The following is an 8091-nucleotide window of genomic DNA, read 5'->3' on the forward strand; positions in this document are numbered from 1 at the left end:
GCGCCGAAAAACAAATAACGATGGCGCCAGGCGGACCTCTCTGGGGAGCGCATTCCATAGGATTAAACAAGTCAGTTCCTTCTTAGAAGAGTGACTATCTCCAAGCATCACCATCTGGAACTGAGAGGTAGGAGTGAACCACTGCAAACAGCTCCCTCAATTCCCAACTCCCTCTGATGGTCCAGAAGAGTGCTATGGCTGACACTAAGTCTAACATGGAGTTTGGCTTTTTCATGGCAGCAGCACACTGGGTTAACATTTTCATTGAGTTGTGAACCAAAACCCAAAGGTACCTTCTTTGCTCAGTCACTGCCAGCTAAGATCTCATCTGTTTATACTTGAAGTGGGCTTTTTTTCCCATCAGTGTGCACTTGCTTATATTATGCCACATTCTCCCAGTTTGGAGAGAGCCTGTTAGAGCTCCTCATAATCCATTTTTGCTTTAATAAATCAAAATAATTTTATCTCATGAACAAACTTGCTCACTTCTCAGCTTACTGCTTACTCCTAATTCCAGGTCCCATATGAGTGAACAGAAAAGCATTAGTCCCAATACAGATCTCTGTGGGACACCAGTATTTATATCCCTCTACTGGGAAAATTTACCATTTACTCCTACTCTATTTTCTTTTCTTTAACTACTTTCTAATTTATAAGAGTCTCTCCCCCTTTTTCCATGATAGCTAAGTTTGCTCAAGAGTCTTTGGTTAGGAACTTTGTCGAAAACCATTTGGAATTCCAAGTAAACAATGTCTCCCCGTACTTAGTGACACTCAAAAACTTGTAAAAGCTTAGTAACACAGGACCTTGTGAAAGTCATGTTGATTTTTCCCCCCATCAGGACTTATCCTTCTACAAGCTTATTAATAGCACTTTCAACCCATTTGCCTGGAACAGATGTCAAACTAACTGGCCTGTAATTTCCCAGATCCCCTCGGATCTCTTTTTGAAAATTGGTGTTACATTGTTGATGCTTCTGATGTTGATCTTACAAACATATTACATACATTTGTAAGAAATTCAGCATTTTCATGCTTGAGTTCATTAGGAATTCTAGGATGGATACCATCTGGCACCACTGATTTATCACCTTTCTTTTTTGTCCTGACTATCTGCTTCAGTTCCTTAGACTCCCTTCCTGTAAGTATCTGTTCAGACACAGATATCTGTCCTATATCTCCTGTAATGAAAAGAGTTGAAAAGAATTAATTTGGGTTTTCTGCAGTCTCCTTATACTCCTTTAATTCCTTTATTATCATTCAATGGTCCAAATATTTCTCTAGGTAGTTTCCTGCTTCTGATATATTTGTAGAAATCTTTATAATTGTACTTGAATTTATTAATAATAAACTCCTCCAAATGCTTTTTTTTCGGGGGGGATCTTATTGTTTGCATCTCCTTGTATAAGGGTGTGCTCTCTTTTGTTTCCCTCATTTGGGCAAGACTTCCATTTTCTTAAGCAGGCTTTCTTTTCACTAATAGTGTATTTTCTTGACACTGGTAACCATTCTTGTAACCCCTTGGGTTAGACATACTAACCGTGCTTCTGTTATTGTGGTTATAAGTAGGCATTAGGCAGGATTTAACCTCGACTCCTGCATTTTAGAGAAATTTTAATACCATTTGTGTTTTAATACTGCTTTGTGTTAAATATCCATTTTTATTGTTTCTAGTTGTGCTGAGTGCCAGTATCCAGTAGAAAGGATGGGTACAAATGAAATAAATATTGTCTGTCTCTAGATTACTTATACATATTAAATATTCAGTTAATTTGACTTCATGGCCAAGATTCATGCATTTCAGTGAAACCAATTTGATACAATAGTAGAAAGAAAAGGAGAAAATCAGATTTTAGTCTAGAGATGAATAATCACCTTGGACAAAATGCATGAAATATTTTTAAAAGTTTTTTTAACGACTTGTAAACAATGATCAATGTTCTCTTTTTTAGCCATCACCAAAAACATCATGATAGCTTTATTTATGGAAAGTGTCTTGAAACAGTTTTTGTAATATTGTTCCACTATGGTAAGAACACTGTTAAATTAAATCTAATTTTGGGACTAAACCATAAATAGTCTTTACCCCTGGCCCAAGGTTTTTCTACAGACTCAGAAATTCATAGTTGCTCATTGTTTTTTTATAATGCAAAACAGCTGGGCTATAACTGACTACAGGTGAAAAACACAGATGGCTAAGCCATATTGAAGCAAGGAAGCAAAGCCCTTCAGGAATCATAACCTTATCTTAGTTTACCTCATTATTTAATAGGCTGGAAATATCCCTTCCCTAAATATGTTGTGTGCAGTTTACAACAGCAGATAAACACAAAGTCTGCTTATTTATTTATTGATCTATAATATCTCTATACTGTCCAATAGCTGAAGATTTCTGAAGCATATAACGTGGAAAGCAAAGTACAAAAGTGCTTGGGGATTCACTGTTCTGCCCCCTTTATTATTATTTTTATATAAGAACTTGTATTAATATCTAGCATTCTAAAAGTGTAACATGCTTTACAAGATTATTGATTTGTTTATTTAAAATATGACTACACTTTTAAAAATTGCCAGGGTGACTTACATAAGATCAATAAGAATAGTATTATGCTTGCCTTCACAATAATCCTATGAGATTGACTAATATTATCCACATTTTGTAGACAGGAAGCTTAGATGGAGATAAAAGCTATCAAGACCATGGCAGAAACAGAACAAACATGGACCTATTCCATTAATTTCAGTTGGGCTTCACCCAGGAATTTCTCATTTTATTTCTGATGTATTTGGTCAGTTGGCAGAAGGGTTCTGTCAGTTTCCTACAAATATGGTTTCAGAATAATTGAGATACTACCAGAATCCATAAATCCTAGATACTTAGTATTCTGTTGTGAAGACTTTTTCTTTAACAATAACTATTTATCTTTATTGTATTTAATATTTCCTCCTTCCTTCTTCCTTTAAGAAAGAATGTAATATTGCCCTATTATGTGAAGGAATATAGCTAACAATGTTAATACTTTACAGAAGCAATACTTTACAGAAGCAAGATAAATTTGGACAATGCATTTCTACTATTTTAGTATTGCAGAATGCATATATTTTATTGCCTAGTACTAGTGCACATATATACGCTTCAGCATTTGTTGGAGTTTATATCTGTCCTACAAGTGATGAATGATTCAGTACTTCCTGCACTGGTGAAAGAATTAGTTCCTTACAGAAAGCCAACCCTACAATACCTATTTATAATAGCAGATTGTCAGAAGATCAGTGATAATTGGAATAAGGAATTGGAATGCTCTGTGTAGTTTAATAAACAGTTGTTTTAGTTTTTCTATGTACAATTTCTGTAGATTTGAAACTGCGATTGAGACAACAAAAATGGATTTTTCCTATACATTGAACGCCATAGAAGCTTGCTAAGAACAAGCTAGGGAGTTCTGTTACATGCTAGTGTATTCATTTTGTTCCTGAAAAATTTGTGATAATAGCAGATGTACATGCACTTTTAAATTATATCCATGATGTAGGGATCAACAGGTGAACAACAAAAGTTGGTACTGAGACCCTTTAAGCATGAAAAGGAAGTCACCACCGCCTCCTATCACTTAGTGAACTGAAGATCTTACTGCTTTTGCTCATTTGAGCATTCCTCCCTCTATAGTCAGAGTCATATGGATACTCATTGATTGCTCATACGATTGATTGCTCATACGATTATATGATTGCACATATACTTGATAAATCAATCTTACTACTTTCTCCCACTGCTCATGTTTTCTTTTCTTCTTTCCCCTGTATCAAGTGAAACGTTAAAGATTATTCCATGTCCCATGATATGAATTTATTTTTGCTTTTTGTTTGTTCATTTCTTGTTTGTGTGTTGCGGATGATTTTTTTAAAAGGTATTATTATCTGGAATGTGAACCTTGTCTATCCTCATGATTCATTAGGTATTAGCACTAGCAATGGGAGGGTTCGTCTAACATAAGCTGAGCAGACTCAAGCAGGAGTTCTCATGCACTCATCTCCTTACACCTGCCCGGAACCGATCTGGAGGGCCACATGGTTGGTACTGAGGGTGAGGGGAGAGGAAATGTCAGTAAATCCAGAAATAGCAGTAGGTAGATGCATTCTTTACACTGACATTTAAATGTCTCTTGGCTGAATTCTTCCACACATCTATTATTTTATTCTCCATTTCACAACACCAAAAACTGCTACTTCTCAATTTACATTGCCATCATATGTCTTCCTTTCTTGAAGATGAAGAAAGAAGAACTTTATAAAAAGCAATGAAAAAGTTTGGAGCTTTGGCTTATTGACCTGCTTAGAAATGGAATAAGAGGCGTGAAGGAATGCATTATTCCACATGAATATTTTTTGCAAAAGTTAATGAAAGAAACTCATATTTCAGAGAAGTAATTTGTTACAGCTAATTTAAATTTCTGCTCTAGCTGAACAATCAAAGGCTTCTGAAGCCTATCATTATTTTGTTTACTGCAACATCTTTCTCTGTAACAAAAGAACAGAAGGGAAAACTGCTGGTTTCAGTGATAGGATCCTTCCTTTCCTTTCCTTTCCTTTCCTTTCCTTTCCTGTTTCCCAGGCTATCCAGTAAATGTCTGATGGAGGAGCCAGTCACTCCTGCTGGGGCTGAGCCATGCTGGAGGCCAAGTCAAGAATTGCTTTCCCCTCCTCCCACCCTGGTAGCTGTGATGGCAGATGTGGGGAGGCGTGCATTCTGCTCTACCTCTTTAGCAGATGTGGGGTTTGCTCTGCTCAGCCCCACCCCATAGAAGGCTGAACAGGGCATGATCCAGGTGCTCAGCATATGGCTGCTGCCATCTGCACTGGGTGAGGAGCTGCTCTCTTCAGCTCCCCCATCTGTGTTGGGGACCTGTTGTATATTGGGTTATATGCAGGTTCAGCAGAGGTAAGCACTAAAAAGCAGATTTAGTTAAGAGGCTGTTGTTTGCTCTGTTAGGAGGGGCTTTTAAGCAGAAGATTAAATGGTCTATTGATTTACAAACAAGCGATCTGTAACTTGTCTGAGGGACAGATGTTGGTATCTTCATGCAGGATATCTTGGTTCATTGGTAGTTGGCTAGCTTGGAGTGGAGGGGAGTGTGCTTGCTATTTCCAGGTGTGTGTGAGACAGGGGGAGCAGAACAGCTCAAGTGATCCTTTTGCCTTTCCAGGTAAGGTGGGAGATCAAAAGAGGAGAGTCTCATTTTGTCTATGGTATTAAACCTTTCCTGGTCAGTGGATAGAACCATGTAATGTTAATGCATGTAGTACTGCATGTACCTAACAATCTGGTGCTGCCACTGAGTGGACTTCTCCAATATGGGAAGCACCATTGGCAGCCATGACCACAGCTCTTGAAGTCTACGCAAGTGTCAGGGAGCTGTTAGCAATTCCTGTTCATTCACTCCCCAACTGTGCTGCCAAGCAGCAAGAGGGAAGAGGAAGACAACCTTGGTGCTCCCATGCAATGCCTGTTCGGCGACCAGAGGAAGAGGAGGGGGAGGCAAGGCGCATTCTGCATGTGATGCACCTGATCATCTGACAGGCACATGGCAGCAGTCTAGCTTAGCATGTTGTACTACGTAGCCAATAATCCAATAAGCCAATAATCTTAAACAGGTTTCCTCATCCACAGATCTCTCTGGAGCCGTAGTTGTTTCCCTGCCCCGAAACTCTTCTACTGCGTCTTCACACCCCACATGTGTCTACAGCCACATCCAGGGCAGGTCCTAGGACATTTTGTTCCCTGGAGCAGAGCAGCAAAGCTCCCCCACTCCATTCAAGGTGCATAGTTCAGGGGGAAAAGCAGCCCTGTCTTTGGTAAGGAAGATGGTGGTGGCAAATGGCTCAGCAGTTCAGAAGATTCAGGGCCTAGGACCAGGCAGACCTTGCTATAACATGATGTTCCCCAGTACAGCCCCTGCCAGGCTGCTGAATTTGGCATAGGCAGAAAATCAAAAATGGCATCCGAAGTGCTACAAGGGACAAATTTAGCTTGTTTGCAAGCAAATTTTGACCCTTTTGGCAGCTATTTGCCACTATGGAGTGCAGCAAGGGTCAGGTTTAGGGGACTGTGGCGTGCCAGGGATTGTGGTTCCAAGGATTGAAAATGCCCAACAGAACCCTGACCTATTGAGACTGTGAACTGGTGAGCAAGCATTTCTTCTAGACAGGGAAACTTTTGGAAACTGAAGAGAAATTGGTTTTCTCTCTCTCTCTCTCTCTCTCTCTCTCTCTCTCTCTCTCTCTCTCTCTTTCGACTGAGAGTTTGCCAGAAATAGCTGATAAAAATATAATAATATTACACCACATCACCATTTAATTATACACAATTTTAGTTAATTAATTATTTTAACTGTCTAAGATTTAAAAAATATGTTCATAAGTATTCAGAGTTGGAGGATTATGGACATCCTACGCAGGGTGTGATGAGTGTGGAGGCGATCTTTGTCTCCTTATTCCTTTTTCCTTTCAGGTCAACTAGAGAGATGATTTTGCCCATTGACCTGAAGCACTGCAGAAGGGAAAGGGGCTGAGGAGCAGTCAGGATATGGCATATCCTGGCAACTCCTGTCTCTCCTGTGCCCATGCTTCTCCTTACCCTTTTCTGAGGTTGCTCTTACAACTTCAGAGAAGCACCAGAACAGTTCTTTCTGTGCAGTGCATGTGCGTACATGCAGAAGAGAATTTGAACATTGATCTCTAACTGCAAGTGTGAAGCTCTTTTCTGTTTGAGATGAGGATCTGAAGAATCCCATGACCTCCTAGAAGCTGTTACAGGTCATAGGATCACTCTGAAAATTGCTCATAAATCATGAATATGGTTCAGCCAAATGTTAGCATATTTAAGTCTCACTGATTGCAGTGAGAAACTTAAAGCATGTGATTTAATCTAGTGAAATCAATGGAACTCAGAAGTTGATTATGTCCTGCTTTTAAAAATCCCTCTGATAACATCCCAGCTTCTTTTCCATGCAGTGACTCTCTGACGTTCTCATAAAAGATTTACTGGATCCCAAGGCACATCTGGATGCTGTAGAACTGGAAGTGAAGATAGCTAGCAATTTACCTTAGCAATCAGTTAATTGCCGTCAAGTATTGCAATAATTCAATTAAGCAATAAAAAAGTTGAAGTTCTGACATATGGACAAGTGCTTGGAACATATACCGTGTGTGTGTGTGTGTGTGTGTGTGTGTGTGTGTGTGTGTGTGTTAATTTTTCCTACTGTCCTGGGGACAGAGTCATCTGTAGCTAATATTTTTAGTAGCAAATAAGAGTCCATTCAGCACAAATTATTATGGAAAGAAGAATGAAGGGAAAGATTTGGCAAGCCATTTGGAGCATTACGGAGCAAACATATCTCATACTTCATGGGCACGTCTTGATTATGGGTCTGGGACAAGAAGGCTGTATGCTGAAAGGGGTAGAGATATTCTGCATTGGGAGGAAGGACATCTGTGGGTTAAGGTTTACAGAGGCAAAGGAGGTAAAGCAGAATAAAAAAGGAATTATACACATACTCCTTCAAGTATTAAAAAAGAAAGAACCCTGCCAGTTTAAGATGAGAGCTGAAACCTTGCCATTTGATGTGCTTTTGCATTTGATGGTCATCTATTGTGGACCACTGTCCATTGCAGCTACCCAGTTTGTCTTATGGAATGTTAGCATTAATTAAATACTGCATTTTGCGATAGGTTGTTCTAGAAAATGAACAACAGCTTTGATTGGAAAGCACTTTAAAGGCATTTTCTTGAGTTTCTTTAAACTGAAAAGAGATTAAAGGGAGATATTCTCTGCAGTGACATCATCATTAAATGTGCAACCAACACATATTTCTTTGGCTCCAAGCCATGCTGTCTCTTTATGTTTTAAGAACACAATCCTTTTTCTTTCCCCCAAACATCTGGTGTTAATAAAATGATCAGCTTGCCTTTGTTACAAAGCCATTGCCTTAATAATGTCTAAGTGAATGTGAAATATGAAGCACTATAGAAAGAATCTAGGGTTTTTTTTTGTTTTTGTTTTACATCAGACAATGTACTGAGCACAGCAAAGTTA

This window comes from Varanus komodoensis, unplaced genomic scaffold (assembly GCF_004798865.1).
Source record: "Varanus komodoensis strain SLA01 unplaced genomic scaffold, ASM479886v1 scaffold16, whole genome shotgun sequence".
Taxonomy (NCBI): domain Eukaryota; kingdom Metazoa; phylum Chordata; class Lepidosauria; order Squamata; family Varanidae; genus Varanus; species Varanus komodoensis.